Below are 17013 nucleotides of genomic sequence, written 5' to 3' on the forward strand. Positions count from 1 at the left end.
CTGTATCATTGCTTGTTCCTGTGAAAGATTTCTTCTTTGAAAAATTTGGAAGCTTCTTGTAATTCTAATAATATCAAAAAATCATTCCCAATATTTTGTTATATCATTGTTTAACTAGTTTTAAAACTGTGTGTTGGTAGGCTGAATATCAAGTATATTTTGATTTATAATATGGTTATCTTGCATGTTTAACACACACTGAATAACTTAAAATTAGTCTGGAAACAATGGTAATTAAATATAAAGACTTGTACAGGAGGGTGGCCACTGACATTTCTAATTAACCTTGAGTTTTTCATTGAAGATGGTATCAAATTGATAGAACACTGATGCAAGAAATCCTGTACATGTAGCTCTCTCCTAACTATGAATATGGTTATTTCTGAAAAATTTTATCCAAATATCTCACTTTTCACCATTAATCATTAATATTGAATAATTACAGCATGTTCCCCTGCGTTGAAATCAGCTGAAGTTGCAGAGTGGCTTTTCTTGGATGCTTAAATATTAAAAATCATTTCAACTTTCCTTTCAAACTATTGTTTTGATGGTACTTTATATTTTTGGCAACATGTAGTTTCCTTTCCTGGGATCATTCCAGATTGCTCAGAATTGTCTTCATTACATTTATTGGAACACAGATTTTTCTAAATGACATTTTAATAATTGCTGCAAATAAGCAGAGAAGAACCAGAAGGTTGTAGAAGGGTTTTTGTGGGTTTTTTGTTTTTCTGATTGTTTGTTTTGAGCTTTTAAATTTTTGTTTTGTTTTGGCTTTTTGTTTCTTTTTTTTTTTGATCCAAGATTCAGATGAGAATGGTTTAATGTATCCTCTTCTCCACTTAAATTGGTGAAGGACCCTCATTTCCTTGAGCTACATTGAGACTAATGATATAGGATGCTTAGACTAGAAGATGTATACTCTCTAAAAGTAAAATAACTTGAAACCACAGATGGCTGTTTCCAGCTAGGATAAGTTTGTATTCTAGACCACAGAGGTCCCTTATTAAAGATTTCTGAGAATGAAGATTTTTGAAATGGTTGTTCAGCCGTATATTTCCGATTGTATAACCTTGAGATCCAGAAATTTTCCTTTACCATTCATCACTTACGGTGTTTTCTGTGTTCGAGAAGTCTCCTTTTGTTACAAATCTGAAGTTTAAAAGATGCGTCAGAAAGGATAAAAATAGGAAGTGCCCACAAAATTCACATTAACAGTTGTAGAACATTTTGGTCCTTGAATGCCTAAAATACAGTGCCTGAAATGGTGAGAGGAAGAAAGAAAGTGTGATAACTTAAGAATCTGACACTCTTCTTACCTTCCACATAGCTCAAATCAGACACTTCTTGGATCGAAATCCTTTAGGTCTTAGGGTCTAACTGGCACTGAGCCAGATAGAGAAGAAAGAGAAGATAAGGGGAATGGGCAGGAAAGCAAGAACATGGATGAAAGAACATTCAGATTATTCGTTGTGATTACTAGGTATTAGCATCTAAGGAGGTTATGCAAGAGGTTGTATAGCTTTTGCCTTATCACCCTTGCCCCGAAAGGCTTGGCTGAGTATATCCTGAGTATTGTAAGCCTGAAGAAGTAATATTTCTGATACCTTAGTACATTATATTAAGCCCTTCATATGGAACTTAATTCCCTGGTGGCTCAAGTGGTAAAGAATCTACCTGCAGTGCAGGCGACCCGGGTTCGATCCCTGGGTTGGGAATATTCCCTAGAGACAGGAATGGGCTGGAGAATTCCATGGACAGAGGAGGCTGGTGGGCTACAGTCCATGGGGTTGCAAAGAGTCAGATACTACTGAACAACTAATGCATGGTATTTAATTACATTTTCACATGCTATATTTTATTTTTTTTAACTTTTTTATTTATTTTTAATCAGTGGAAAATTGCTTTACAATTTTGTGTTGGTTTCTGCTGGACAACAACATGAATCAGTCGTTATTATATCTACATCCCTCCCTCCTGAGCCTCCGTCCCCTTCCCCCACCCCTCCCTTCTTAGGTCATCACAGAGCACCAGGCTGGGCTCCTCGTGTTATTTAGCAGCTTCCCACTAACTGTCTGTTCTACACAGAATAGTGTGTATATGCCAGTGCCGCTTTCTTAACTCATCTCACCCTCACGTTCCCCTGCTATGCCCACAATCTGTTCTCTACTAGGTTCATCAGTACCATTTTTCTAGATTCTGTGTGTATGCATTAATGTACGATGTTTGTTTTTCTCTTTTTGACTTATTTCACTCTGTATAAGAGGCTCTGGGTTCACCCACCTCACTGCAGCTGACTCAGATTCCTTCCTTTTTTATGGCTGCATAGCATTTCACTGTATAAGTGGACCACAGCTTCTTTGTCCGTTAGTCTGTGTCCATGGGCATCGGGGTTGCCTCTGTCCTGACTATTGTAAATACTGCTGCAGTGAGCACTGGGGTTTACATGTCTTTTAGAATTGTGATTTTCTCAGGGTATATGCCCAGTAGTGGGATTGTTGGGTCATGTGGTAGCCTTATTCCTAGTTTTTTAAGGAATCTCCATACTGTTTTCCATAATGGCCGGATCAGTACACATTCCCACCAGCAGTGTAGGAGAGTTCCCTTTTTCCCACATCCTCTCCAGCATTTATTGTTTGTAGAGTTTTTGATGATCGCCATTCTGACTGGTGTGAGGTGGTACCTCATTGAAGTTTCGATTTGCATTTCTCTAGTAATGAGCGATGTTGAGCATCTTTTCATGTGTTTATTGGCCATCTGTATGTCTTCGTTGGAGAAGTTTCTGCCCATTTTTTTGGCTGGGTTGTTTGTCTTTCTGCTACTGAGCTATATGAGCTGCTTATAGATTTTGGAGGTTAGCCCTTGGTCAATTGCTTAATTTACAATTATTTTCTCCCCTTCTGAGAGTTGTCTTTTCATCTTGTTTATAGTTTCCTTTGCTGTGCAAAAGCTTTTAAGTTTTATGAGGTCCAGTTTGTTTATTTTTGTTTTCATTTCCATTAGAAGGTGGGTCAGAGAGAATCTGGCTGTGATTTATGTCAAAGGAGGAGTGTACTACCTGTCGTATGCTATATTTTAATATGGTTTTTACACATTTTCCTGGAATGGGTTTAATTTTTAAATAATTTATGAGTGTTTATGCATTTTAAACGTGTGTACAACACTTTAAGTATATTCCACGTCATATTTCTCTAAGCATTGAATCACTATTTTTTTCCTTCTGAATATTGATGTTTTTGTTTGGAGTTACATAGGAAGATTCTGAATAATCAAGGTATTCATAAAACAATTCCAAGTCAAGATTTAAAAAATATAGCAAGTTCTTATACCATACCATTTGAGAAGTACATAGTAAATAAAACAGGGGGTGGGGGTGGGTGGCAAGGTGCAATAAACTGGTTCATGTCAGAAAATAGTTCCTTGTTTTTAGACAGATCCAGATGGCAAAAATCTTACTTCTTTCCCCAAACTAAGATTTTATACCAAATGTTTTTATTATAACAAGTTTTATTCTTATATTACATTTAAGTATTCAAAATTATCTGAGACAAACCTGGGCTTCAAAGATGAACACATCTGGGTTTGGGGAAATGTGTGCAAATATGGCTATAGGTGGCAGAAGTTTATAGGTTTTCTCCCTGGGATTAGATAGATGGATAGATAGATAGAAATATACCTTAAACTTCAGGCCGGACATAGAAAAATCCCACAGCATATTGAACTCGTATGTGACCGAACTTGTTATGAAATAAAAATGAAGGCACATTCTACCCATAAGTGCACACTGTTTTCTTAAGAAAAACTCCTGTTTATAGTTTGAATATTTAAAATTTTAATACAACATGAAACAATGAAGACCTTTGATTTGTTCCTTCCTGAAATATTATAGCAGCATGTTCAGTGTTGTTTACTAGAAAATCACTTATCAGAGAATTCACTTTGGAGACAGTGTAGTATATTCTAGCAAAATCTAATTAAATTTAGTTTTGCTGTTGCTGTTGGGTCACTAGTGGCGTCTAGGCTCACCGCCCTTCACTGTCCCCTGGAGCTTGCTCAGACTCGTGTCCATTGAGTCAGTGATGCTATCTGAGCTCTAGTGCCTCCGTCGTGTTTGACTCTTTGCAACGCCATGGCTCCTCTGTCCATGGGATTTTCCTGGCAAGAATTCTGGTGTGGGTTGCCATGCCCTCTTACAGGGCATCTTCCTGACACAGGGATCGAACCCATGTCTCTTGTGTCTCCTGAATTAGAAGCAGATTCTTTGCCACTGAGCCACTGGACAATCCCTATGCTGTCTAACCATTTCATATCCGTATTTCTGTGAAAATTGGCTTTCATTTCATATGCAAATAATTGTTTTTTCAGCTCATATATGTTCATTCTCACATGTAGTTCTATGAAAGGTGTGTTTTTTATTCTCTGATTAAGTACTTAGTAAAGTGAGAAAAGACTAAAATTTGGCTTCCTCTAAAATGTTTAGGTTTGTTTCAAAATAATCAGCCCAGTCAAAGAGTTTGAAGGGGTTAGTTATTTGATGTCAAATAATTGTTTGATTGACTTATTACCTTGTTTTTCAACTGCTCTTTTGACACCCTAATCTGCTTCAGTACAGAGATCATATTTTCTGAGGCCAGGAACATATTTGGTGTTAAGTGTATTTGTGAATTGATTTAGGAACAACCTTAGTGTAACTCAAGCAGTCATAACACACTCCTTAGTTACCCCAAGGAAGGTATATTTAGACTTGTTTAGTAAGCAGAGGTGGTAATGTTTAATCAAGTAAGCAAATATAAGTATGAAATAGTTTGCCTTTAAACCCACTTGGCAGTAGAAAGAGTCAAATGGAAAACTAGCTGACTTCTCTTACCCTGTTTTTCTTACGCACTAGTTAAGCGGAATGCCTCTCAGACAATGATTGATTAAAGGAAAAGAAACATTTGTCTTTCCCAAAGTCGTAATGGAGACTCTGAAGTAGAAGAGTACATTATGAATCAGTGGTAGAATCCTTGTCCCTGGCTGTGATATTTTTAGGCCTCATAGCATTTTTAAGAAGGCACAAAACCTGGAGAAATCATACATTGTGTTAGTAAGAGGAGACAGATCATGGAAGTAAAACTTATCCTGCCCTTTCCCTAAAGCTTCAAGTTATTTGAAGTGTGAGACAGAAAATGAAACTTTGAAAATCCAAAGTAAATGGATTTTATTTTCTAGATGTTTTTGTAGAGGCTCTTATTCATTCTTCTAGTATTTCTCCTGTCGATGAACTTTACTGGGTGTGTATCCTAGGCAAGTTGGCAGAGTGCATTATATAGCTCCATATTTTACAATTTAAAGATACTTGGGAATTCCCTGGTAATCCAGTGGTTAGGATTCTGCTCTATCACTGCTGTGGGTTTGGGTTCCATCCCTGGTCAGGGAACAGAGATACTGCGAGCCGTGTGGTGCAGCCAAAAAAAATTTTTCTTAATTTTATTAAAAAGAAAAAGATACTTGTCCTTAACGACAAAATGTAAGTAGGAGTTGGATAGGTGTCCTTCTGTTCTGTTCTCTCTTACTGCACCATGCCAAGTTGCTTTAGTCGTGTCCGACTCTTTGGGACCCTTTGGACCCCTGCCAGGCTCCTCTCTCCATCAAAGTCTCCAGGCAAGAATACTGGAGTGGGTTGCCGTGGCAGGGGAGTCTCTTACTTTTCTTATCTTTTAAATTTAGTTTTTGTTATCCTAATACTTTCTGCAACTTTGTTTTTCCTTTTTGGTCATAGCATTCTTAGTCCTGTAATGTTGCTTTACTTCGTATGTCAGTCCATACTTAATATGGGTGTTTCTGTGTATTATTAGTCTCACTGTAACATCTCTTTCAAGGAGTGGTTCTCTCTTGAGAGAGAGTGGGACCATCCTTCCATCTCACAGCCAGGAGAAGGGAAGATTTACTTGCCTGATTCTATCTCTAGCTAGACTCAAGGAGCCCAGAAGACAAGGGCTGTCCTGTAAGGTAGTATCAGCGGGTTTTTTTTTTTTTTGATAGAAGTTTCTACCCAAATTTCTCTTAACATCTCCTCTTATTACCCATTTAAAGCCTCACAATTAGACTGCTTGCAGAGAATGATTTTGTGCAAATGGACTTACTTTTGGATCCTTAGGCGAGTCCTATCTTTTGTCATCTTAACAGCTGCTGCGACTGGAGCTTAGAATTCTACCTTAAACCGAGAAGTCTTACAGAGTTTACAGAACTCCTGAAGGAGTTCGCAGTTTCAATGTGGGTATTCAAAGGCCCTAATAGTTTATGTTAACTCTCCATGTGCAGTTTCCTGGAGAGTGAGTCCATAGCATACAGGGGTGTCTCTGACCCTTCACAGCTGAAGAGTTGTTATATATGCCCTGTACAGAGCCAGAAAATATTCTGAAAATAGCAAAAAGATCTGAAAACTGTGGCTATGGAGAAATACTGTTTCATGAATAGAGAATACATTGAATTAGAAAAGAAGAGCTGGTGTAAAGGAGCCATTGTAACAAGGTCAACAAAGGTTCGTTATCCCTGTGGAATAGCTGCCCTGGAGCTAATTCCCGAGTGAGCACCCTTGGGTTGTTTTTGAAGGAATCCTCTGGGCTGTTTTGCATTGTACTGACACTGAGGCCAAGCAATGGACACTTCTCAGAATGTAGATGTGTTGTGGGCTGCTTCCAGGTCTGTTTGCCTTGAAAACTATGTTGCTGTCATGTTGGAGAAATCACACCTAACAGAAATGATGAATTTGGAGAGTGTACCTTTAACCTGTGACTAAGACAATTAGTCATATCACCTTCACTCGCCTCAGATTCCTTTTGTGTGTATTGGGCATTCAGCAGATCTCTAGCCTCTAAGTAAAATCCAGAGACTTAAGGGAGTTTCAGATTTACTGTTTATTAGATTTATTATATATTTAGATTAGCCTGTTATTTAAATTATTTAGGTATCAAGGTTACTAACATTTCAGTTATTTCGGTAACAAAGTGATGAATGTTTTCATGTTACTTTTTAAAATGTAAAATTTAAATAATTTGTATTCGAATGATTACAGGCCTCATATGCTTAGTGTACAACAGAAGTTTATAATGTTTAATTCTAAGAAAAGTTACTTTTGGGAGTGGGTGGTGAAGGCTGTAGGCCTTCCAGGCTGTCTGCTTGGAAGAAGTATTTCTTAGAAGAGACTCTACCAATCATTACACTTTTTATCCATTTTTAGGGTGTATTAAAAACTTGTAAAACAGTCTTTTTCGTGTCTAAAATAACCCTTTATTCCCAAGGATGGTGGATTTTTGTCTTGCTGCAGAATTATAGAAAAATAGAAAAAAGGAAAGGTATAGTCTGAAAAGAATCCAAACTAAATTCAAATTGATTTTTAAAGTTACATTAAAAAGAATAACACTTCATTGTCAATTTGGAAAACCTTAAAATGTCATGTCATTACTCTCTAAGCAACATATTTTAGAAATAGAAACCAAACATAGATTACAGTCACAGTAATATAGCATCCTCCCAGGCAAGCCTGATACAGTGCTAGTTGCTAAACCAAATCAGAGAGGCACCGAAGCAGGTCATTTGCAATATTCACTGGCAGGTGAGGAGTTTGTTATGATACTTGCTTTCCAACTTTTTGTTTTCAGACTTGAAATCTAAATCTGCAAAGGGCATTCTTGCTTGATCAAACATTCTTTTGCATTGCTTTGGAAATGTCTAATTGTATAAACCAATGCTGTCAGGAGTTTGTAATTCCAAACTTTGAACCATTAGATAGGTTGTTGTCCTCAGTTGACTAGCTGTTTATCTTACAGATTTGACTCTTTACTGGACATGTCCTCTTTGAACTTATTTAGATAATTATTATTTACTCTTTAGGCCTGAAAAGAAGATCAAATAACAATGGTGTAATTTTCAGGATTATTTATACTTCATGTAAACAAGAGAGGTTGCACATCTCTGGTAGAAATCTCATAAAGAGAACTCTTATTTGGTAACAGTATGGAGTTTTGAGGTGTGATTTGCATCTGTGTTGCAGTTTGGAAGACCAACAGCTTAAGGTTTTTTAAAAATGAATTGTAGGATATTTATATATACATGCTTTTTTTCAAGAATAGATTTCCTTCTTGTATTTAGACCTTTCTTAGATGAAGTTCTTTAAGAGACATTGTTGCCTTAGATAAGTTAAGACATCCTCTAGTTCCCTTTGAGGGCGGAGAGAAGGCCCACAGGGGAGGAAGGAAGGAATCCAGAGGGCTGCTACTCTCATGTATTTTTCCTTTTTTCTTTTTTAAATTTTCTTGGCTGAACCTCATGGCATGTGGGATCTAGCTCCCTGACCAGGGTTCGAAACGCCAAGTCTTAAGCATTGGACCTCCGGGGAAGTCCTTCTCATGTACTTTTTAATGTTTTAGTTCAGGTCTTTCATAATTAAAGTACCCTCCTCTTTCTTAACAACTACTTTCTTTCATCTTAAGTATACTCAATTAAAATCTTCATCAACTTCCATGGTATTAAATCATACTAATTCTGGATAATCAATGGTAAACAGTATTAATGCATTAATTAAATAGTCTATTCAGTGTCTTTTCCACATAAAGTTCGTTCTACCCTCAACTAATGAAGGAATATATATTATACTTCAGATTTTTCATCAGTCCTAGGATGATTTCATTTTATATATAATGAATCAATTCACATCATGATAGACTGATCCTTTGGAAAAAAGACAAATTTTAAATGTCACTTGCTTTTTAGAGTGATACTGAAATGCATACATCTGGGAACTGCATGATAGAATTTCTACAAAACATTAATATTTATCTTGTGGGTCACCACCTGAAGACTAATAGCTCTCTGTCCCGAATTCTTGTCATGGACTATGTTAGTAAAACAGTAATAAAAGTGATAGAGTAGTTCACTATTTTATATCCTGTGGCTGGTTATGGTCATCTGGCTAGAGTCTAACCCATATTAATCCCCTGAGTAAACAGTCAGGAACATTCAATGATGTACTTAAAATACTTTTTAACATGTGGTATTTAGAGTGTTTAGAATGTCAAAGGATTCTTTGTAATGATCTTCCCCTTGAGTAGTTCAAAAGATATTTTTAAAGTTATGTTTCAAAGAGCACAGTGTTTGAAGACTTTCAGAAAATATAAATCTTGTAGAGTACTTTGGGAGGGCGAAAAAAAAAGCTCCATTCTTGAAAAAAATAAAAATCATCCTGCACACTAAAATGATATATTAGTCAAATAATCTATGAAAAATTCAAGAAAACAGAGCATGTGTTCATTTTTGCTTAAGAAATAGAACTTCTGTTTTTTCACGAACAAGAGAATGCATTTGGTGCTCCCTTAGGGAGCTACATTCTTCTCTATAATTGTGTTTTTCACATTTTATGTTCAAATGGAAATGACTGAAGAGAAAGCATAACATGTTCATTTTTTTTTCATAGAAAATATTAAATCCTGTTTCTATGGCAACAACTTTTAATTGGCAAATCCCATTCTGTCAGTCCTCTCAAGCTTTTTTCCTTGGGTACATTGAATTGTTAAAAGTGCTTCACAAAGTTAGATTTGGCATTGTTCTTTGGCGTGAAAGATGCTCATGGTCAAGATATATTTCATTAAACAATTTAGCTATAACATACTTGTGTAGTGAGCTTTCCTAGGGGCTCAGTGGTAAAGAATCTGTCTGCCATGCAGGAAACACGGGTTCAAGCCCTGGGTCGGGAAGATCCCCTGGAGAAGGAAATGACAACCTCTCCAGTATTCTTGCCTGGAACATCCCATGGACAGAGGGGCCTGCCGGGCTACAGTCCATGGGGTCGCAGAGAGTTGGACACGACTTGGTGACTAAACAGCGGCAACCATACTCACGTAGTAGATTGCTGTAGAGATGATAACATTTATCTCAACACTCCATTGCCTGTTGAAAAACCTGCCAAGGATTGGTACAGACACGCAGGGTTACAACCTAAGACAGGCAACTGGTGTTATTTCACATGGCTGAAGTAGTCAACTGTCTTACCTGATTGAACAAACAGCGTTTGAAAAAAACATTTAAACCCTTTTGGGCTAGTTTCAGACTTTTAAACCTGTGTATCTGTGGTTCCTTATGGCCTTGACTTTAATAGTGTGGAGTAGATTGATTTATTAGAAACAAACATAGTTTGCAGCTTGCTTCTCATAAATTTTATCTCTTGAATCAATGTGGTACAGAATTTTGAAGCAGGTATTTGCTAAGTTGGATTCGACTACTGCAGTGTTATAAAAATAGATTAAGTAAACAGACACAGCAGGCCAATGCAGCTTGGATTTTGAACTCTTCTGAGACCCAGTATAACTTGAATAGTTTATAGGTCTAGAGAGAAAGAAATATGAATCCCTAAGGTAATTTTAATATTATATAATAAAGGAAGAACTATTTTATAGCAAAGGATCAGGTGCTGTATCTATTATAATTATTTCAGGGAGCTTTATCCAAAAGCTTCAATTTTTAAAGCTATTCTAGTCTGCTGTGTATTTTTTTTTTTTTTTTTTTGGCTTTGCTATTTTTATATCACTGCAGTAGCATAACCCTGCACCAAGCTCAAGACACCAGTGCAGTTGGTGTTGACTGTGAAAACTGTTATTAAACGAAAGCTAGCAAAAGCAAATCCTTGGAAAGAAATTCTCTACATTGATGACTCGCAATATTACATTTGTCTTCTAAATATTAAGATTTGTAAAGAGTAAATGATACTATGTATCTCCTCCTTCAAAGCTGTGACTTCATATAGTTAAGAATTAAAATATGTTTAGTCACTCTTTTTAATTATTCTCCACTATTGCAGATTTTCTGTAAAAGTGTTCCTTTCTCGTATACCATCTTTGTCTCTTAAATTTGTTCTTATTGCATTTTTGGTTAACAAATGACTTTGTTCTTTTCTTCAGAAGTCTCAGAAAGCATTTATGTCTGAATGGTTTGACCTTATCTTGCTAAAGTGCCAGTCTGCCCTTCTAATCTACATATGTTCCCTGAGCATTGTGATTCTCATAAAGTAATATAAATTACATTTATATAGGAAACAAATTAGGAACGTTTGCTGTCTGTCTTTATGTATAGTCAGTTCAGTTCAGTTGCTCAGTCGTGTCCAACTCTTTGTGGCCCCATGAACTGCAGCACGCCAGGCCTCCCTGTCCATCACCAGCTCCCGGAATTTACCCAAACTCATGTCCATCGAGTCGGTGATGCCATCCAGCCATCTCATCCTCTGTCGTCCCCTTCTCCTCCTGCCCCCAATCCCTCTCAGCATCAGGGTCTTTTCAAATGAGTCAGCTCTTCGCATCAGGTGGCCAAAGTATTGGAGTTTCAGCTTCAGCATCAGTCCTTCCAATGAACACCCAGGACTGATCTCCTTTAGGATGGACCGGTTGGATCTCCTTGCAGTCCAAGGGACTCTCAAGAGTCTTCTCCAACACTACAGTTCAAAAGCATCAATTCTTCTGCGCTCAGCTTTCTTCACAGTCCAACTCTCACATCCATACATGACCACTGGAAAAACCATAGCCTTGACTAGATGGACCTTTGTTGGCAAAGTAGTGTCTCTGCTTTTTAATATGTTGTCTAGGTTGGTCATAAGTTTCCTTCCAAGGAGTAAGCGTATTTTAATTTCATGGCTGCAGTCACCATCTGCAGTGATTTTGGAGTCCAGAAAAATAAAGTCAGCCACTGTTTCCCCATCTCTTTCCCATGAAGTGATGGGACCGGATCCCATGATCTTAGTTTTCTGAATGTTGAGCTTTAAGCCAGCTTTTTCACTCTCCTCTTTCACTCTCATCAAGAGGCTCTTTAGTTCCTCTTCACTCTCTGCCATAAGAGTGGTGTCATCTGCATGTCTGAGGTTATTGATATTTCTCCTGGCAATCTTGATTCCAGCTTGTGCTTCCTCCAGCCCAGCCTTTCTCATGATGTACCCTGCATATAAGTTAAATAAGCAGGGTGACAGTATGTGTATAAATATACACACACATGCTTTGTGGATAGATTTGACTGTATCACATTTGTCTCTAGTAACCTAAGAAAAGTGAAAAAAAAGGTATTATTAATTTATATAAAGAGTGATAAGTCTGCTACCAAGGCCAGTCCATAAACGGAAAAATAGAAATTAGGTGGCCTACAGCTCCCCGTATGATGCTATGTTCTTTGAACCACAAGCCTTGAACACTGTTTTATGGGCCAACTGGATTTCATTAGACCCGTTGTTACAGTGTTACAGTGCAACAATGTTATTGTTACAGTGTTTGAGTGTTTGGGAACAGTCTCAAAGATTGACGACCTGTAATTGTTGGTGTTCATGCTTGGGAGCAAATGTAAGTCACTGTGCCCTAAGTGGGCCTGGTGTTTCAGCTGGAGAGGATACCCAATCAGCCAACCACCTCAGTATTTCCCTGTTAACTTCACATACAGAGCGGCTCTGATGAAGTGGGGCATTTCTATGTTTGGGGATTTACAGTGGTCTAGAGGACACAGTTGAGCTTTGGAGTATCAAGGGTCTTTTCTTATCAGGGATGTACAAATCGAATTTTTAAAGTGGAAAAAATCTAAGAAAGATTAGTGATCATTTTCAGATCTTCAGCTTTTTTAATTCCAGAAGTCCCAGTCTCATAAATGAATGAAGGAATATTCTTCTGTCGCCTTTGAATTCCTATACTATAGCATCTGTCTTGGTCATGAGTGCTTCTGATTTGCAGTTCAGTTCTTATGTCTGCCTACCTGCAGCCAGTCCAGGGTTTACGACTTTGAAGATATATAACTAGATTCACTATGGGAAATGGTATAGGACAGAGGAGACACAGAATTTTCTGGGAAAATGCCAATGATTTTGGTTCTAGGACCTACCAGTTGAAAGTTAGAGCTGGAATTCCTGGTTCGGGAAGATCCCCTGGAAAAGGGAATGGCTACCTACTCTAATGTTTTTTGCCCGGAGAATTCCATGGACAGAGGAGGCTGGCGGGCTACAGTCCCTGGGGTCACAAAGAGTTGGACATGAGTAAACGACTAACACTTTTGTTGTTTAGAGACTAATTTACTTATATTCAATCCTTCCAAGTTCACTTGAAGTATTTCATAGATCTTGAAAGGGATTTTAATCTCCATATATGCCCTTTATGTATATGTAGATATGGATCTCCCTGTATATACACATTCCCATATATATATACCTTCACCTCAAATACTCTTGCCTGGAAAATCCCATGGACGGAGGAGTCTGGTAGGCTGTAGTCCATGGGGTCGCTAAAAGTCAGACACGACTGAATGACTTCACTTTCCCTTTTCACTTTCATGCCTTGGAGGAGAAAATGGCAACCCACTCCAGTGTTCTTGTCTGGAATCCCAGGGACGGGGGAGCCTGGTGGGCTGCCGTCTATGGGGTCACACAGAGTCGGACACGAGTGAAGCGACTTAGCAACTCTTATATATATCTCTCTTTCTAGACACACTCAGAACACACAAATGTTAATCAGTTGGAGATCATGCTTTTGGAAATCAAATGCCATACCTTCTTTCTTGTAGTGGAGAAACACCCGAGGGAGCAGGAACATGAATACTGGGATACTTGATTTGGGAAGGGGATGTCCATAGGACACAGATGGGAGTGCTGGTGTCCTGGGGTCTGGAAAGGCAGAGCACTTTGCAGAATTGCTCTCCTTACCAAAACGATGACCTGAGGCCCACTCCCACTTTGAAACACTGTCTGTCTCCTTTATCATTTTTAAAGGAACTTCACCACATAATATTATGAAGGTGATCTTTCTTAGAGAAATTTAAACCTTTCCTAGAATGGATAATGACAGCCCCAAGTTTGAAGTGTGAAGTCTTCACAGCTAGGAGCAGATGTGTTATTTAACTGCTTCAGCTACCCTTCACAGAGTTCTGACACTGCCCTTCACATTCCTAACCTTCCCACATTTCCATTTTTCCTTCCACCTTCTCATACCGTACAGCTTCCTTCTTCTGACCTTGTCATTAGGAGTTGCAAACTTGGTTCACACAACTTGCCTAAAAATCACATGGGGGAAGCCAAATGTCTCTTACAGCTCCAGAAGACTTTGGGGGAGGAAAGCTGACCGTATTGGGGGGATTAATTTTATATGTTTCCTTATCCTTGGTGAATCTAGCTTCTGCCTGCAATGGTTTTGTTTGCACAGCATTTTGCTAAACATATGCCAGGCATTACTGCAGTGCTCCTTCCTATACCAAACACCTTGGCATAATTCAAGATGAAAAACAGAATGTATGTGAGAGATGAAAAAATCAGATTTGATTACTGGAGTGTTGACATCCGAATTGGTAGCAGTGAGAAGTAACACATTTGCCTCAGGCATGCCTATCTGTGTGTCTCTCCCCCTCCTACTCCCAGTCACAGGGAAGCCCATTTAAACATTCTTAGGAATACTTTCCAATTTTACTTTGGTGGGAAAGACTGAGTTTTCAAGGAATTTGTAATAAAGTATTGGCATTCTCTTAAGCTTCTGTCGTTTGAATGAATCGCAGACTATTTTTTGAGTTTCTTCTATTGAACATGGGTTATAAGTACAGGAAACATCATTAAGTCTTGTCCTTTGGGGAAAGGAAATTTATATTATGGAGAGGCAGTTGAGATTTATAACTCGCAAGTACTGGCATAAAGACTTCTTTTTTCTTCATATGATGCAACATAAACAGAGATATCAAGAAGAGGTTCCTAAAGATAGGCCTTAAATTTTTAAAATACTTGAATGATACTCTGTTCATATGAATATGTAATTCACTTCTTATTGCTCTGTAATGCTTCTGTTAAAAATTTCAGAGCATCTTTCTGAGAGCTAAAATTGATATGAGACTCAGTGCACTGGTGTTAATGGGGACAGAGTTCAACAAATTGAGCCTTTTGTACATATTTACATTTCGTGTGCTATTTCAAAACTCCAAAAATGAATGGAATGCTTTTGAAAATTGGCATACTTCTCCTACTTCTGCCTGTTTGAATAAACAACTGCCCCAGAATTTCTGTTTTTGTTAAGTAGCAACAAGAAATAAAAAACATTTGAAGTGTTAATCTTTAATTTTTGAATAATATATCTTTTTTTTTTTTTTAGCATTTCTTCTTAACTGATTCCCTTCTATTTTGGGCACAGTTATGTAATAGCCTTAATTGGGTGAGCTGTCATCTCAGGGTGGGAAAAATACACACGAAGAAAGAACATACATTATAAAAGTAGCCTTTCAGAATATTTCATTGCTCTGCCAACACTGTCACGTTCTTCTGAAAGGGAGCTGCTCTCACTTTTTTGCAGTAAAGTAAGGGAAACTTCTTAAAAGATGCAAAAATATTCCTGAAATTCATCTGAGTAGAAAATCCCAAAGTCCCCCTTTTTTCTGTTTTTAACAGGAAACATGCCTACACAGATGGTCTGTTGAATTTTCTAGCATGTTAATGTGGTATATAATTTATTGCCTTAGCTCCTAAGTTCTAGAGTGGTCCTATCTTATCTCTTTAATGATACCTCCCTCCTAAAAGGAGTATGCATCTCTTGCTTAGATGCTGCCAGAAGATAATAGAACTCCTCTATATAAACATTCCTGTCCTTCCCACCTAACACTTCCTCGGCCATCTCCCCATCTTAGGTCGTCGCTCCCTCAAATCCCTTCTCCACTTGTACCTGCATACCTCTGAGGTCCTAGAAGGGAGCAACATGCATTCCCACTAGAATTCACATAGAAGGCGCTCATGGCCCTTGCATGGCTTTTAAATCTGTTATGCAGCTTAGAATAACAGATTATCTTGTGGCTACAATCTATCCTAGAGGAGTTTTTGATATCCAAAACTGATTCCAGGTTCCAGAGTGCTTTTCTGTTTCCTGTTTCCTTTTTTTTTTTTAATTATAGTTGATTTACACTGCTTCTGGTATATAGCAGAGTGATTCAGTTACATATATATGTATTCCTTTTCAGATTATTTTCCATTATAGATTATTGCAAGAGATTGAATATAGTTCCCTGTGTTGTAACAGGGAAGATCTTGTTGTTTATTTCATTTATAGTAGTATGTATCTGTTAATCCCAAGTTTCTAATTTAGTCTTTCACCCCTCCTCATTTGGTGACCATGTTTGTTTTCTACATCTGTGAGTCTGTTTCATAAAGAAGTTCATTTGTATCATTTTTTTTAGACATATGAGAAGTGACATCATATGATATTTTTCTCTGTCTGACTTCACTTTGTATGTTAATCTCTAGGCCCATCCATGTTGCTACAGACAGCATTATTCCCTTCTTTTATGGCCAAGTAATATTCCATTGTTTATGCATTATATGTGTACCCACACATCTTCTTTGTCCATTCATCTCTTGTTGGACATTTAGGTTGTATGTCAGTGTTCACAGCAGTGCTGCTTACAGTGGCCAAAACATGGAGGCAATTCACAGCACTTTTAAGGGCACAGTAGTTCCGGCCCTTTCGTGTTCTGAGATTTGAACTGCCCCAAAGTGGTGGCAGTGAGCTAGAAGTCTCTGGGATCCTAGGGAACTAGTAGGTAAGAAAGCCACTGATGACTTACCTTCTCAAGAGAATAAATGCGAAGGTAGAGCATGAATCCTATCGGGGTTAAGAGAATGTCCTTCAACCATTTTAGCCCAACTTTATTTATACCTCTTCTTAAGGATGTTTCCCATGAAATTAGCTTCCACTCATTTCTCTTCCATCCAGTTCTTTTTACTAATTAGAATTACACTGTCTCTTCTACCCTGTGTCATCCAGTATGATAAGTTAATAGACACCCATTGTATATTTATTAATACTCTACAAATAGTATGTTAGCAAAATTGTGGATATAGTTTCCTTTCTAATGTATGTGCAATCATTGGCACGGTGAATTTGAATATTAAATATAGCTCTTTTCTTAAAAAGAGTCATTTCTTAGTCCTTATGGATATTATCCCTTATAATAGGAGGTATGAAATTATTTTAAATAATTTTTCTAAGCATTTCA

General features: G+C 37.7%; 1 protein-coding gene across 21 annotated transcripts in view; it reads left to right on the forward strand.

The window, feature by feature from the left end:
- MBNL1 (muscleblind like splicing regulator 1) overlaps positions 1-17013 on the forward strand; it is a 209834-nt gene that overhangs the window by 131021 nt on the left and 61800 nt on the right. The gene's annotated exons all lie outside the window — the stretch shown is intronic.

The sequence above is a fragment of the Dama dama genome, chromosome 19, assembly GCF_033118175.1.
Source record: "Dama dama isolate Ldn47 chromosome 19, ASM3311817v1, whole genome shotgun sequence".
Lineage (NCBI taxonomy): Eukaryota > Metazoa > Chordata > Mammalia > Artiodactyla > Cervidae > Dama > Dama dama.